We start from the raw sequence: 16,754 nt of genomic DNA on the forward strand, positions 1-16,754 counted from the left end.
TGATTATGGCTGTGATCTAAATACAGTTATTTGATTTCAATTTATGAAAAAGCAAATGTAGCTATATAAAGGAAAGTTTTCCTCTCTCATTAGCCAGCCCTCTAGTCTTTATGAAAAAGCATTGGTTACAACATGGAGGTCATTCAACCCATTGTGTCTCTGCTCTGCACAAGCAACTCAATGAGTTCCATTTCCCAGCACTTTTCCTATAGTCCTGCATTTCTTTTCTCTTCAGGTGCTTAACAAAATTCCCTTTTGAAAACCATGTTTGTGCCTTCACCACTTACAGGCAGTGCTTTCTAGATTACCACTGAGGGTAAAAATAAGTTTTCCCTTGTGACATGGATGTTTGTTTTGCCAACGGGGAGGCTGTGGTGTAGTGGTATTGTCACTGGTAACCCTGAGACCCAGAGTAATATTCTGGGGACCCAGGTTCGAATCCCACCATGGCAGATTGTAGAATTTAACCATTAATTGCTGTAAAAATCCATTTGGTTCACTACTCAGCACTAGATCCATATTTATATTAATATTAAATTATTATAGAAATTTATCGTTAAATTTATGCACAATAGAAATTTAAGGTTATTTTTCTTAAAAGCTAGAACTACCTTAATGTAGCTTTAAAGTGGAGAAAACTTACTGTGCTGCCTAGCGAGTGAGTAGGGAGTGCTCTGCCCTTCCCTGCTGTGCTCTCGCAGGTCAACTCCTGTAGCTGTAACTCAACTCTTATTATCTATATTCCTCAGTCATTATTGATTTTAAATACTAGGTCACTCCACCCTTTTCTCCAAATTTCCAATTAAGCCACCCTGTTCAGGTGCTACTCTGTTCTGAAATGGGCCTAGCAAGCCACACATTTCAAGGGCAGTTGGGCATGGGCAATAAATGCTGGCCCAGCAGCAACATCCATATGCCATGAACGAATAAAAATAACTTTTAAATTGACTTTCTCTGGTTCATGGCAACAGTGGTGGCATGGGGCTTTTTTAATGGAACAATGATAAGCATGAGTTTTGACAGATTAAAGAGATACTGCCTCCTTTTGTGCTCACTTTATGGGGATACTGTATTGTTCTATTTGGGGTGTTCAACCATTCTGTTTTGTCCATTCTACCAGTAGAAAGTTTATATTCAGTTCTTACTAATTTGCATGTATCTCAAAATAGCAGGTACTTTTTATTTTGGTGTTCTGATTTATGATTTGCCCAGCAGTGAGACACCAGCACTAAGTTGAGCCTCTTCCCAGTCCTCCAGCTCTGTAAAATTTCATGCAGGCTAAATTAACTACTTAGAATTGTAGGCGCTGTTGTGGGAGATTATCACTTTGGAATCAGACTGGGGGTGCAACAATACAGTTTTATTTAATGAAGCTTCGTGGAGAAAAGGCACTGGCACTCCGCAGTACTGGGCAGCTACCTTCTGTCAATAATACAATAGGAGTGGTTTATTTTTATACCTTTCAGACAATGGATAGTCCGGACATTAGCCATTTAACACATCATTATAGTTGAGTAGGATTGATAGTTTAACACAATGTTACAGCCAGACATATGCAGACGTTGGCATTTAACATTGTATTGTTTTATAGATTGGATACATTTCCTCTATCAGTAACTATCAATGACTTTCGGTCTATACATGCAGTAATTGGTTTTCCTGCATTTATGTATTCCCATTCCCATTTATGACTCATCTCCTTATGGTCCTTGGTCTGTCCTTATCTTAAAAGTGCCTCAAGCTCTCTACTGGCTTCCTGCAGTATCGGATTCATGCATATTTAACTTTAAATAACTGTCTGTACTGCATGTTTTTAGTTTCAAGTAGCTGTCCGTGCCAGAAGTCAGTGCCTGCTTAATGCCTCTCTCCCAGGTAACTTTTTTATGTGCCAGGTAGCCATCTTTGCGATTTTTTTTTTTCCCCCCCACTACAGCATGATCATGACACACAGTTGACTGGTTTCGCAGGTGCTGATGGTGTTCTGGTATCTTGCCAGCTGGCTCGTCTTCAAGTGAGCTTGGCTAGTGAATGTTGGTAGACTATTTACCAGCAGAAATTAAGCAGCTAGTTGAGTATTTTGGTATTCTCTTGCTCTCGCATGTCCTTTGAGTCACAGTTGTGCGCTCTGGGTCTATCCCCCTCTTTTGGACCAAGGCTAATTGTGTGGTTCAGCACCTTCTGGGCATATGTTGGCACAGATAAGAATTTGGGTTGTGTCTTTCCTGGCATAGACAACTCAGTATCACTTGACTGAGCATTTCCCCATTGAACCATCTGACTGAGAGGAGAAGAAATAGATTTAGATGAAATCCAACAAGGATTTAAACTTGAAATTCTCCAGTGCAAAATTCAAACAATATTACGTAGGGAATCTGGTTTAAATGATCTTGGGTAAGCTATCAATAGTAGTGAAATGTAGATGATCCAAACGAAGCCAATCTTTAGGTTGCACAATTAACTAAGTTTTTAGAAACGTAGAAGATAGGAATAGGCCATTCATTCCTTTGAGCCTGCTCTGCCATTCATTATGATCATGGCTGATCATCCAACTCAATAGCCTAATCCTGCTTTCCCCCCATAACCTTTGATCCCATTCACCCCATGAGTTATATATATCCTTTTGAATACATTCAATGCTTTGACATCAGCTACTTCCTGTGGTAATAGATTACTCGTCCTCCTCTCTGACAATGAATTGTTTTTCAAATTGGACTTGAATTTTTCAAAGAAGTTTTAAAAAATTAACATTCCATGTATTATAATCACTCTTCTCTCGGTGTTGCTAAGTTTATTTTTGTGTTCACATATCTGACTAACTGGCAGGGAAGCTGTAGTTAGGAAAGGAGAATTGGCAACTTAAGCTTGGTAGAATCTTTAACATAGTAAAATATCCAAGGCTCTTGTGCAAAGCTTGGTCAAAGGGGTAGGTTTTGAGGTTCTTAGAAGGGAGGCGGGCAGTAAGGGAGGGGGGAGCGGCCTGGGGACGAACTTCCAGAGCTTGATGTCCAAGCAGCTGAATGCATGTTTGCCTTTTGTAATGATTTACTGAGTATTTAGTTTTAAATAGAGGTTTTTTTTGAAGTGTCCCCCAGAATGCTTGATGCTTGTGCAAATAATCTCCATGAGTGGAGTTTCTTGTATTATCTGTACTTCTGTGGGAAGATGCAAATTAGAGTCCAGAAACTGCCTCTTAGACAAGAAGGGAAACTGATGGAGAAATACCAAGAACTATTGCTACATACTGTGTGAGAAGTTTGACATTTCAGATTCAATATGGCAAGCTTCCTCTTCAAAATAAATATGGACTTAATTCTGTGAAATTTGTTTGTGTTTCTCTTTCTTCTTTCACCCCAACCTCCACCTTCCTATCACCTTCTAATCATATTGCAGCATGCACCGTGTGCTTCCAGCAGTGCTACTTGGATAGCAATTCAGGAATGGAAACCCAAGCAGTTTGTTTTCTTCCTGATTCTTAACCCCCCCCTTCACTCCCTTCCACATCAGCGCAGGGTGTTGAGACTGGTTGCAGTGCATCAAGTGATTGAGCTCACCCAACACAAACACAGCAAGAAATTGCAGGTAAAAACAGAAGGTGCCGGAAAATCTCAGCAAGTCTGATAGCATCTATGGAGAAAGGACAGAGTCAACATTCTTGTTTCAGATTCCAGCTTCTGTAGAAAAACTGGGTGGCACAGTGGTTGCCACTGCAGCCTCACAGTGCCATGGTCCTGGGTTCAATTCCAGCCTTGAGTCACTGTGTGGAGTTTGCAAATTTTCCCTGTGTCTGCGTGGGTTTTCTCTACGTGCTCTGGTTTCCTCCCACAGCCCAAAGATGTGTCGGTTAGGTTGATTGGCCATGCTAAATTGCCCCTTTTATTTAAGAGGGATTAGTAGGGTAAATATGTGGGTTTACTTGAATAGGCCTGGGTGGGATTGTGGTCTGTGCAGCCACGATGGGTTGAATGGCTTCTTTCTACTCAAGAGATTCCAAAATTCTATGATCATAAATGAGGAAGTACAGATGTTGCTGGAGTCTGTTTGGCACAGTCTTGTACCATGCAATATATCTGTTTACAACTTCATCTAGGGCACCATATATCTTCAACTTAATAAATAGGAACATAAGAAATAGCAGCAGAGTAGGCCATCTAGCCCTCTGAGCCTGCCCTGCCATTCAATAAGATCATGGCTGATCTGAAGTGGCTCAGTTCCACTTTCCTGCTTTTTCCCCATAACCCTTAATTCCCTTGTCTGTCAAAAACCTATCTACCCATGTCTTAAATATATTTAGCGAGGTAGCCTCCACCACTTCAATGGGCAGAGAATTCCAGAGATTCACCACCCTTTTGAGTGAAGAAGTTCCTCCTCAACTCTGCCCCCCCCCCCCCAACTTATCTTGAGGCTGTGCCCTCTAGTGCTGCTGTCCTTTGAGTGGGAAGAATCTCTCTACCTCTACCCTATCCATCCCTTTCATTATCTTGTATGTCTCTATAAGATCCCCCCTCATCCTTCTAAACTCCAATGAGTACTAAATGGTAGGTTTCATGTTGGCCATTCACAATCCTAATAGTTTTCACTAGTTGGTATCTCTTAAAATTAGAAAACAATATAAAAAAAAGTCTGTCATTATTTAAGTATCTCTCCACTCCCTCCCTCCTTGGTTTCCTCCAATTTGTGACCCTTTTTGCTGAAATCTCATTCCTGGCTAGGACCTCGATAGCACTTTCTGCTTTTGATGCACCGTTGATTGCCAGGCAGTCTTCCACCTAGATCCCATTCTTTGGAATTCCCTCTTAAACCTTTCTCTTGCCTTCTTAGTCTCAGGATATATTTGTTTAGGACCTTTTTCCAGCATTAAAGGTGTTGGGTAAATGCAAGCTGTTATTCGCTTAACGGTGCATAAGTGTGAATGAAAAGTGTAATTACTCATGTTGTGCTGTAAAGTGCATGGGATGAACAGATTTTGTCAGTTTGGACTGGAACTGCAACAACACAGTAATTTCATTACAGTTATATTTACTGATGTAATTCTGTTTTGTGTGTAGACAATCACTGTTTGGATTTAAATTTATGGAGCTGACCTTTAGTTAATGATGTTGGGGGCTGATTGCCTCAGCTATTTTTGTGGTGATTGTAAGCATTTTTTTGGACTGTTGGAACAAACCTCTCTTCCACAGTGATCCCTAGGATGTTTTCATTGAGACCAACAGATGAATTACATTATCTCTTTCATCCATCGCTAAACAGATGACGTGCTGAGTTGATTGCAGTTTCAAACAGGCACTTCTTTTGACTTGGTGACCAGCTTTTTTATAAAACCCATCTAGTTAGATGTGCTATTTGGAGACTAGATAGACTGCATCCAAGTGGTAATGCAGTGATATTTGCTGCCGCAAAGCTGTGGCTCTGATGTAAACTAAAGATGGTTCTTTTACATTGCATTTTGAATGCTCAATGTTACAGAGGCTCTGAGCAATAAATAATTGGTTACGGTTCAAACTCTTGCCCTATGCATTTGTCTTGTGTTCGTAACTAAGAAGCAATTTCCTTAAGCAGGCTGAGTATCTTTACAAGCTGAACTCTCTCTGGACCATGATGCAATTGGTTTAGTATCCCTTGGGTTAACCATTAACTTATAATGGTAAAATATTGATCACTGGAGATCACATGGGTGCCTGCCACATTGTCCTACCTTTCAAAAAGGTAGAACATGATGTTCTACGGGACCAAAGTACAGAGGGTAAATTTACTTGAGCAGATTTCTTTACAGATTAATTAGATACAGATTAATTATATATGAAAGTCAAATGAGGTTAAATATGTTGCCTTCATTCTACAATTGATCCTTAAGGGACTAAAAAACCCTTGTGACTGACTTTTACAAGAAATAATCAGCCTGTCTTTTACCCTTTTGGGTATAATGTATGTGGATGATGCTGAATCTTAGTTTATCTAAGATCTCTTGATTCTGTCACTACTCCATTTCAATTCTAATTTCTGCTACTGGATGCCGTTCGGGCTAGAGCCATTTCCTTGAGGTAAACACACTGGGAGCTTGGCTGACCTCTGATGTTGAACTTTTAACGTTTGAAAGCTCATCCCTCCCTCTGTATATTAATATAGAAACTAGAAGCTGGGATAGGCCATTTGAGCTTGTTCTGCCATTTATTTTGATCATCAAATTCAATATCCTGGCCCCTCATTTACCTCCCCCACCCACCCACCCACCAGCATATCTCTTGATCCCTTTAACCCCAAGAACTATATCTAATTCCTCCCCAAAATCAGACAACGTTTTGGCCTCAGCTAGTTTCTGTGCTAGTGAATTCCACACATTCACCATTCTCTGGGTGAAGAAATTTCTCCTCGGCTCACCCCAGTTAGGTGCATTGGCCATGCTAAATTCTCCCTCTGTGTACCCAAACAGGTGCTGGATTGTGATGACTAGAGAATTTTCACAATAACTTCATAGCAGTATTAATGTGAGTCTACATGTGACACTAATAAAATAAACTTTAAAAGGTTTACCGTTTGTTCTTAATGGCTCAGCAATTGGATATGATTTAAAAAAAAAATGTATTTATTAGTGTCACAAGTAGGCTTATATTAACACTGCAATGAAGTCGCTGTGGAAATCCCCTAGTCGTCACACTCCGGTGCCTGCTGAGGTACGCAGAGAGCGAATTTAGCACTGCTAATTCACCTAACTGAAGAGAAATTGCAATGTGAGTTTGAAACAAATGTCTTAAGTAGATTGTATTAGCCACCAAATAACTTTGTGTCTTGATTCATTCTTGATCAAAGACAAAGAGAACATAAAGATAGACATTTTAAAAATTCAAATGTTGGATTGCGTAGATCAATTGTGTATTGGTGGTCATTTTTGGAGAAGAATAGGGTCCTTCTTGATACCATTGAAACCAGTCTTTAAATGTGATAAATATTTTGGATAAAACACTATAACAGATAAATCCTAGAGAAACCTTTTGAAACTAATTGCATTGTCTGTTGATGCACCTTGTGATAGCGCCCATTGATATTAGTTGTAAGATCTATTCATAGCAAACGGCAGTCGCACTGTTAACTTATGGTAAGTGTTGGAGGTAGGGATTTGGCCTGTTATTCACAGCATTCATTGCATAGCTTGTTTCCTCAATACATGTGCCTGATGCAGCAAAACTACTTTTTCTTCATCATCATTATTATTATTATTATTAGCTATTTATGGTATCCCAAAATATGTTCTATAGTCAAAACATAACGACTCCTAAAAGTAGCTTGTGCATTGTAATCATCATGAATATAACCTTTGCGGCTCAGTTGCTAATCTTTCGGATGAACATTAAAGTGGTCTATTGTTCCAAGTGCATTAAAGAGTCTGTGGTGTTATTTAAAGAGGAGCAGGAGGGTATTTATATACTGGCCAACCTTCCGCTAAAAGATTAACTGGTTCTCATTGCTTTTTGTGGTACATCACTTGAGCAGAATGAATGCGCTCGCTAATGTATTAAAGGGCAGTGCACTTCCAAGAATTAATTCATTGGATAAAGTGCTTTAAGATATTTCAGTAGAGTAATGAGATGCAATATTAACGTGGATTTTTAAAACTTGCTGTTACTTTTTACTCCAGTCTAATACTTGAGGTTAACTGTTCTATACTGGCTCTTTAAAATTTCTTTCATGGCATTTAGTAAAAGTTAACCAGTGAGTTTTCTGAATCTGAAGTGCTGAAAAACTGTTCTTTAAAAAAAGTGATCATTGCTTTTATTATTAATGATGATGTGGAGATGCTGGTGTTGGACTAGGGTGCACACTAATAATTTTCACAACACCAGGTTAAAGTCCAATAGGTTTATTTGGAATCGTGAGCTTTCGGAACTCTGCTCCTTCATCAGATGAGTCATCTGATGAAAGAACAGTGCTCCAAAAGTTCGTGCTACCAAATAAACTGTTGGCCTTTAACCTGGTGTTGTGAGACTTATTAGTGTGCACATTCAAAACCCCACATTTGATTGTCTAATATTGTAATTTTGCGAGATTTGTTAATTTGAGGAATTAAGTAGGCTTGGCACTCAATGTCTCCATTGATAAGAGTTTCAGCACTACGTATAGTTAGAACTAGGGATAAGTCACAAGTTGTAGTTTACTGCTGAAAATTCAATCTTGCATGTGCAAAAGTAGTTATCCAATAATTTGAATTGAGCATTATAAATATGACAAAATAGAGCTCAGTGCTTAAAAAATGGTGTTACACAATTTGAGGAATTGTACAATTCAGACTTTGTATTAAGAGGTGTAGACTTGGGTAAACCCATAATTACATAGCAGTTAATAACTATCTGTTTCTTGCATGGAACCGAATCACCAGGAAAAGTTACTAAATTTTTCCACTTACTTCCTGCACCAATATATGCATTCTTACTTTGCAATGCAATTATTTAGTTTACTTGAAATTCTGCACAAATCTTAATGGTTGGCAGCTTTGTGCCAGGCCACCCAGTTTGTGGTATAAATGCTACATTGAGTTCAAATGGTATCAGCACCACACTGTGAACACTGATGCAGGCTGATGAATAGCAAAGTCAAATAAGAGGCATTCTTTAAATCCTTCTGAAATGGGTGTTAGGCCCATGTTTGCATATAGTTTGTAGTAGCCTAATGCCTGTTTCTGTTCTGTCTTGCGATTTTGGTTCTTGCCTGAGGCAACCAGCATGAGGACTGATTTGTCTCCAGGAAGTTCAGTGATAAACAGTCTGGATTTAAAGGATTATAATCTCCTTCCCTTCTGGTCCTGAGATCTCCAGTCTTATTACTGACTCTGGTCTCCAACTATACTTCAGTCCAATATTGCCTTGAAGCTGCCCAACCGCATAGTAACTCGAAAGTTTGGGCTGCAGGCAAATCCGTTATGACGTGTGTGGTCATGCAAAAAAAGTTAAGGGCCGCATTCTTTAACAAATCGACTGTGCCATCCAAAGAAAAAAAATAGGTGACCAGTGCTGCTGCCTTACCTGCCTACTGACAGCACTGTGGTCACACAAGGCACAGCTAATCCTCTTCCAGACCTCTGTAATCTTACCCAACCGTTCAGTTAAGAGTTAACATTCGAGCCTGTGGAGGCTTCTAGCACTGTGCCAATTGCATGATGAGGCCCAAGGCCCAAACTGCAGGGTCCCATTTGAATGTTGGATGTTAGCACGCCGCAGGCAAGGATTAAAAATTTCCTGTGCCTTATGGTTCGGGAGCTCAATGTTTGATACCCATGAAATCAGCATCAAAGTGAAATTTTGTTGTTTGTCCTTGCCCAGTGGTAATATGTAACTTTTATATGTGGAAGTTATATAAGTGGAGAAAAATGCTAGTTTAATTTTACCTTTTTTCTCCATTTGGTCACAGTTCAAAGCTCCTTCAGTGCACTTTGTGTCTCTGGTAGGCCTTAGAACTTCTGATTTGTCTTTTCAGCTTTCTGTCAAGCACTGAATCATGATTCAAAATTAGCCCTTTGTAATCACCTGACCAGTGCAGACTACAGTGGTGCCAGATTCGTGCAAGAATCTACCCTACCACCTTTCCCTCAGCAACCAGGATCAAGCCAGAGAATTGTAGAAGTTTTAGTACTGAAGGAAGCGATTTGGCCATAGGTCTGTACTTGTTAGGTCCACATAGGAACTATTCTAATTCCATTGCCCTTCTCTTTGTGCATATCCTTTTAACATTTGTCCTCTTCAATGTGTACCTAATTACTTCTTAAATATAATTGACTTCACAGAGAGCGATTTATATTTTGTGATTGAGCTACGTTCGAAGAAAACCATACCAGAGGATATCTGTCTATCTCTCTTGTGTATAGCGCCACTTCCTGTAAGTGTAACATTTACTTTCTGTCATCCTTAAACTTCCTATATCTAAGCCTATTTGTTATACTTGCCTCAAATTGGTTCATTCTTCCTCTGACTGTCGGCTGTGAGTCATCCCAATTTTTGAATCGCTGTTCTGTACAGTGCTAATTTCCTCAAAGCCTGTGAAAATTGGGCCCCTCTGCCCCATCTATTCTCTGCCAGGGAAGTTCCATCACTACGTTTTGGGACATGCACAGAGAACTTAAATGCCTAGTGAGACTTGACAATGATTTTCAGGTTTTTCTGTGAGCAGGGCAGGTTTCTGGCAGTTTAGTCAGGAGCATGTCAAGTGCAGAGCATGTTTGGATTGTAATTGCTGACATGTGGTTGATTATTGCAAGTGCAATGAGTGCTCTAAGAAAACATTCCACCTCAGTGCTGGGTAACCTCTTATGTTTTGAGGAGACAGAGGGCATTCATTTCTCTTCACTTTGCTGTTCCAGAAACTGATTCCACCCCATAAACATAACACCACATTCTATGCCCCTCCTCCCCACCCCCTCGATATTTCCAGGTTTTTGTCCATGCACTCCGTGCTTTCCAAACCTATCATCCCAAGCTGTCCCTCCAGTGGTCCCAGACCCTGCAGCTTACACCTAAGGTGTCTGTGCCCAGAAAATCCCTTTCCAAATGCTCCCGCAGCCTTCACCACCATTTATTACTCCAAAACCATCCTCCCACTATTGCCACAGATTTAATTTTCAGTCCCATAGTCACATGCTGTGACTTTGCTTCCAAATGCTGATACTCCATTGTCTCTAGAACCCTTGCATACTCCTGCTATCCTGTCATCCCTCCACGTACTACAACAAGCCGCCTGCTTGGAACATCATCTGACACCTTTTCAAGAACTGTAAGTCATAAACAAAGCTCCTGATAACTTTTATATAAATACGGATATAGTTGTGTAATTCAAATCTGCAATGATGTGGCGATGCCAGTATTGGACTTGGGTGGAGAAGATGAGAGGTCACACGACACTATTATAGTCCAGTCGGTTTATTTGAAATTGCAAGCTTTTGGAGTGCTGCTCCTTCATCTTCATCTGATGAGGGAACAGCGCTCCAAAAGCTTTTGTGATTTCAGATAAACCTGTTGGGCTATAACCTGGTGTTGTCAAACCTGCAAGTACTCCCATAATCCAGTGCAACTTGAATGATTTGTTGATGGTGTAAAACAGTGTTTGGTCTCCACTTCACCACAAGTAACATTGGTGCTGTATTCTGTGTTCGTACGTTGAAAATACTGCATCTGCAAGCACAGACATCACATTTGGTCTCCAGGCTACCTGAAATTCTGCTTGCTTTTGATCGAAGCTGAAGACTGGTGAATAGTATTCCCATTTGCAAAGCCTCCTGATCAAGCAACGGTAAACTCTGAATAATTTAAAACTCTGTTTACTTAAACATTAGGTTTTCTGGTACTAAAGGGCAGTGCTACATAACTGCAGTGTTGAGCTGTATACAAATTCAGGGTAGTAAAATTTTGTGCATTATGTGACTTTGTACATCAGTTGATGTATCATATGCACAGTCACGGGATGTCCACAGCTTGTATTTGTATAGTGCCTTTGACAGAATGAAAACATCCCGTGGCACTACAGAGTTGTAAAACAAAGTACGATGCCAAGCCACCAAGGAAAAATTTAAGTTAAATTAACACAAGCTTGGTCAAAGAGATTAGTTTTAAAGAATGTATTAAAGGAGGCAAATAAGTTAGAGGCATGGGAAGGGTTTTCCAGAGCTTGGCGCCAAAATAACTGAAGGCACAGCCACCAATGATGGAGAAATTTTGATTGGGAATCTCTGAGAAGTCAGAATTAGAAGTGCACAGACATTTGAGGGGTGATGAAGAGGTGCAAAGCTATCAGGATTTGAAAACCAGGATGAGAACTTAAAAGTTAGGATGTTGTTTGACTGGGAGCCAGTGTAGGTTAGCGAACTCAAAGCTGATAGAGGAATAGGAGTTGCTTCCACTGAGTTTTGGATGACTTCAAGTTTGCAGATGGCTGAATGACAGACCCCAAACCAGGAGTGTGTTAAAATAGCCCAGTCTCGAGGTAATGAGTGCTGTGCAGTTGGGGTGCAGATGCAAGAATAAAATACCATGAGTGTGTATATGTATCTGTGTTAGAAATAAGTAGATAAAACAGTACAAATAAGCGGAGACCACAGATGTAATGATGACGTTCTGGTATAGAAAAATGATATTTGATTTATTATTGTCATGTGTATTAACATACAGTGAAAAGTATTGTTTCTTGTGCACTGTATAGACGAAGCATACTATTCATAAAGAAGGAAACGAGATAATGCAGAACGTAGTGTTACAGTATAACTAGAGTGTAGAGGAAGATCAACTTAATGCAAGGTAAGTCTATTCATAAGTCTGACAGCAGCAGGGAAGAAGCTGTTCTTGAGTTGATTGACACGTGACCTCAGGCTTTTGTATCTTTTTCCTGATGGAAGAAGGTGGAAGAGAGAATGTCCAAGGTGCATGGGGTCCTTAATTATGCTGGCAGCTTTGCTGAAGCAGTGGGAAGTGTAGACAGAGCCAATAGATGGGAGGCTAGTTTGCATGATGGATTGGGCTACATTCATGACCTTTTGTAGTTCCTTGTGGTCTTGGGCAAAACAAGAGCCATACCAAACTGTGATACAACCAGAAAGAATGCTTTCTATGGTGCATCTGTACAAGTTGAGAGTCATAGCAGACATGCCAAGTTTTCTGAGAAAGTAGAGGCGTTGATGGGCTTCCTTAACTATAATGTTGGCATGGGGGGGGATCAGGACACCTAAAAACTTGAAGCTCAATCCTTTCTACTTTATCCTCATTGATGTAGACAGGAGCATGTTTTCCTTTTTGCTTCTTGAAGTCGATGACAATCTTCTTTGTTTTGTTGATATTGAGGGAGAGATTATTGTTGTTGCATCAGTTCACCAGATTCTCTGTCTGATTCCTATGCTCTGTCTTGTCATTGTTTGAGGTCTGACCCACTGCGGTGGTGTTGTCAGCAAATCCATCAAAAATATCAAAGGCAGTATTTTCATGTTGGCTTCATTTAAACTGGAGCTGGAAGTTTACTCGCACTTGTCAATCTGTAAGAGCACTTGACCTTTGGATTTATATTAATTAGGCATTAAGATCTAAAAGGGACCAGGTAGATTAAATACAGCTGAAGCTTGGCACTAGAATGTATTGTATGTTGTGTGTAAGATGTCTATTAATAACATCTCAGTATATTTTCTATTTTAAAAAAAAGACATGGGCAACAGTGATTTGCAGAAGTGCAAACTAATCACCATTGTAGCAATTGGCAAGTGAAGAGTTCACAAACATTCATAACGTTCAGTGACATGAGTCCTCAATACAAAACAGCTTTTACGTTTAGTATTAGTTCATGGCTTGGAAGCTAATTCCCTGTTTGTACAGCAGTGTACACTTTAAGCTAGGCTCAGCAATCTAATCCATCAGTATAGACTGAATGGAGCTACCCAGTTTGCCTAGATAGGCACCTCCAAAGTTCTTTGTGTAATATATGGATATACAATCTCATTATGGTGTTTTGAAGCTTTTTTCTGTGGACTCACATTAGATGATGCACCAAACTCACCAGAATTTAAGTTTGTTAAGGATACCCTCCGATAATAGGAGAGATGGAAATGCTGGTTGGGAAGAATTTGCTGCCTAGCACAGGATCTTGATGATTTCTGTCTTGCAGGTTTATTCGTACTATTCCCTTGTCATTAACATGACCCCATTGTCTGAGATGAAGCTGGGTGAGGTTGACAGCAACTTAGAATACGTAATTTGACCTACTTAGTAATGGCAAACAACTTGGACTTCAGTAAAAGTCTAACCTGAACAGAACACCAAAAATACATTATATTAGCTACAAGATCAGTTGCTGACAGATGTCTTGAGAAAGGTAGAAACTACTGCAGCTTGAAGCAAAGACAATACAAACTATTGACATTTGTTGAAATCATGGTTTCTTCCATAGTCATAGACTCCCTACAGTACAAAAGAAGGCCATTGAGCTTGCACCAACGACAATTCCACCTGAGCCCCATCTCTGTCACCCCACACACATTTACCCTGCTAGTCCCTCGATACTCGGTCAACTTTAGCATGGCCACTTGACCTAACCTGCGCATCTTTGGCGTGATCTTAATTATTTCTTTGGAGCTGTAAAACTCTTGTTACAGTCTGAAGTTTCTCCCAATTCATGATGTGTATATTTGCTGAAAAGCTCATTGACCTATGCCACATAGGTTTCAAAATTTAGGTCGTGATGTGTCGCAAATGAAAGGAAATGGCCACAGTGTTAACAGTTACCATTTTGCCAAGTTATTTCACATGTCCTGCGCATCATTCTTGTCAACTGGAAGGCAAAATCCACCAGAGTGTAGTTGAATTATTAAGGCTAAAAAGAATGGCCAACTTTATTACAAAATTCTTAGAGAAAAAGCTAAAAAGAGATGAACAGCGCTACCGTGCCTGACAAACTGTGCTTCAAGTGGATGAGAAGCGGTGCCCTAAATCTTGAAATCCTCTTCAAAGTCACTTAATTGAGATGCAGGAGATGGTAATATGATTAATATCTCACTGTGGCAATCATTTGACCAGTTTTACCATTTAGGTAAATTTTGAACTTTGTTCTGAATTTACAGAATAGAATCGTAGAATCCTTACAGTGCAGGAGGTGGCCATTTGGCCCATCGAGCCTGCATGACAATCTTGCCCGGACCTATCGCTGTAACACCATATATTTACCCTGTCGATTTCCTTGACACTAAGGAGCAATTTAGCTTGGCCAATCAACTTAACCTGTATATCGTTGGACTGTGGAAGGAAACAGGAGCACCTGGAGGAAACCCACGTAGACACAGGGAGTTCTACAAAGTGAGCTGAAGCTGGATTTGAACCTGGGTTCCTAGCAGTGTGAGGCAGCTGCGCTAACACTGTGCCGCCATGACTTCTGACTTCGTCCAGTGGCTCAGCAGCAAGTTGAGGCTCTTAGCTCGGACTTCATTGCCTCAAAAATATGAGAAGAGCTGCAAACAACTTCGAGATGACCAATAACAGTGTCAACAGATTGGTTGTACCTTTTTCTCTATCATCTTCAAATAAAATTGAATCATAGCAATTTACAAGAGGAGGTAATTTGGCCTGTTGTCGGTGCCAGGCAAAAAAAATTGCTATCCAGCCTTAACCCACTTCCAACGATTATCTGTTGCCTTGTAAGTTATGGCACTTCACCTAGTCTTTTTAAGGTTTCTGTCTTCCTTTCAACTGGTGTTTCAGACTCCCACCACCATCTATGTGAAATAAATTGTTCTCAAATTCCCTCTAATCCTTCTACCAGTTACTTTAAATCTATGCCCCCTGCTTATTAACATTTCTGCTAAGAGAAATAGGTTCCTCCTATCCATTCTATTTAGGCTCCCTGAAATTTTGTGCTCAATTAAACCCCCTCAGCCTCCTTATTTGAGGAAACAACATCAGCCAATCCAATCTTACCTTGTGGTTTTTACATCTCCTCTCTAATGCGATTATATTCTTTCTACAATGCTGTGATCAGAATTGTACATAGTAAGCAAACTGTGGCCTATCTAGTGTTTCGTATAGTCCTAGTGTAATCTCTCTGCTCTTGTATTCTATTCCTCAGCTAATAGAGAAGTATGCTATATACCACTGTAACCACTTTATTTAGCTTGAGGGATCTATGGACATGAACTTCAAGGTCCCTCTGTTTCTCCACAGCATTCTACCATTGAGTATGTATTCACCTGCCTTATTTGCTCTCCTCAAATTCATTACCTTGTATTTCTCTGGATTGAATACCATTTTTGTTCATCTTGCCAGTGAATCTTTCCCCCAGTATTCAGATTTTTTTCCTCTATCACCAACACTTTTCATACAAAGAACGATTTAAAAAAAAGTCATGGTATTAAGGTTCCTCTAATTTTTGAGAAGGATACAATGCCTAGGTTTTATAGTTGTGAAAACTTAAGGCTCTACTCTTGTCAATTGGGACTAGCGTAGGGTTTTTTAAGAAAAGAGGTTGTATGGACAAGTTGGGCCAAAGGGCCTGTTTGCATGTTGTAAACCTCTATGACTTCACTATCTATTTCTTCCTTCTAATAAGCATCTAAAACCCCACCTCTGTGTAGCCCAACTATTTTGCTTTGTCTCCCCTGTTACTCTTGGTGCTTTGCATTGCTAAAGTCTTTGTTTGGGTTGCTTAATCATTAAAAAGCCAAATTCTCTCAATGTATGTGCAGAATTCTTCTGTTTCTGAATCGGACAGTGTGTGTATGTGCCATGTTATGCAGGGTAGTAATGGTCTCTTCCTGTGTACGATGAAGAATTTGTTTCTGGGTCAGATTTTTATCAGCTTGCCTGCTGCTTTTTAATTCTACAGATCTGAGCTACCATGTTGCAGGTGTGCAGCAAAGCGCTAATTTACCAATAATCTGTTTATCACAGGGATAGATAAAGCATTAGCCAGATGAATACATTTAATTAAAAAAATCTAAATATTATTTGGTTGCCATATTCTGCCATTGAATAAATACTGAAATTCCTTAGGGTGTTTAAAATACTGTTTTTTATTTTTCCAGTGTCTTGTTTTACACGGGTATGTTTTTGGCGTGAGTGATCCCAACTTACAAATTGATTCTGCCTAGGAATCTATGAATTTGACATATTTCACAGTAAATGGCACAAAAATGTGTTTTTTTGGAATCATAGAATCATACAGTGCAGAAGTTACTTTTGACATTCGAAGTGTTGCATTTTGGTACATTGAACCAGGGCAGGACTTACTCAGTTAATGGTAGGACGTTGGGG

General features: G+C 39.8%; 1 protein-coding gene across 2 annotated transcripts in view; it reads left to right on the forward strand.

The window, feature by feature from the left end:
- Positions 1-16,754, forward strand: part of LOC145358994 (F-box/LRR-repeat protein 20) — a 133,451-nt gene that overhangs the window by 30,526 nt on the left and 86,171 nt on the right. The window contains exon 2 of one of the 2 annotated variants that reach the window (XM_080213352.1): positions 9,770-9,861. The exons of the other annotated variant lie outside the window; for it this stretch is intronic. The gene's annotated coding sequence lies outside the window, so the exon portion shown is untranslated. The remainder of the gene's footprint in view (positions 1-9,769; positions 9,862-16,754) is intronic. 2 annotated transcript variants of the gene reach the window in all.

Source organism: Carcharhinus amblyrhynchos, chromosome 27, assembly GCF_965287045.1.
Source record: "Carcharhinus amblyrhynchos chromosome 27, sCarAmb.v2.hapA, whole genome shotgun sequence".
NCBI lineage: Eukaryota > Metazoa > Chordata > Chondrichthyes > Carcharhiniformes > Carcharhinidae > Carcharhinus > Carcharhinus amblyrhynchos.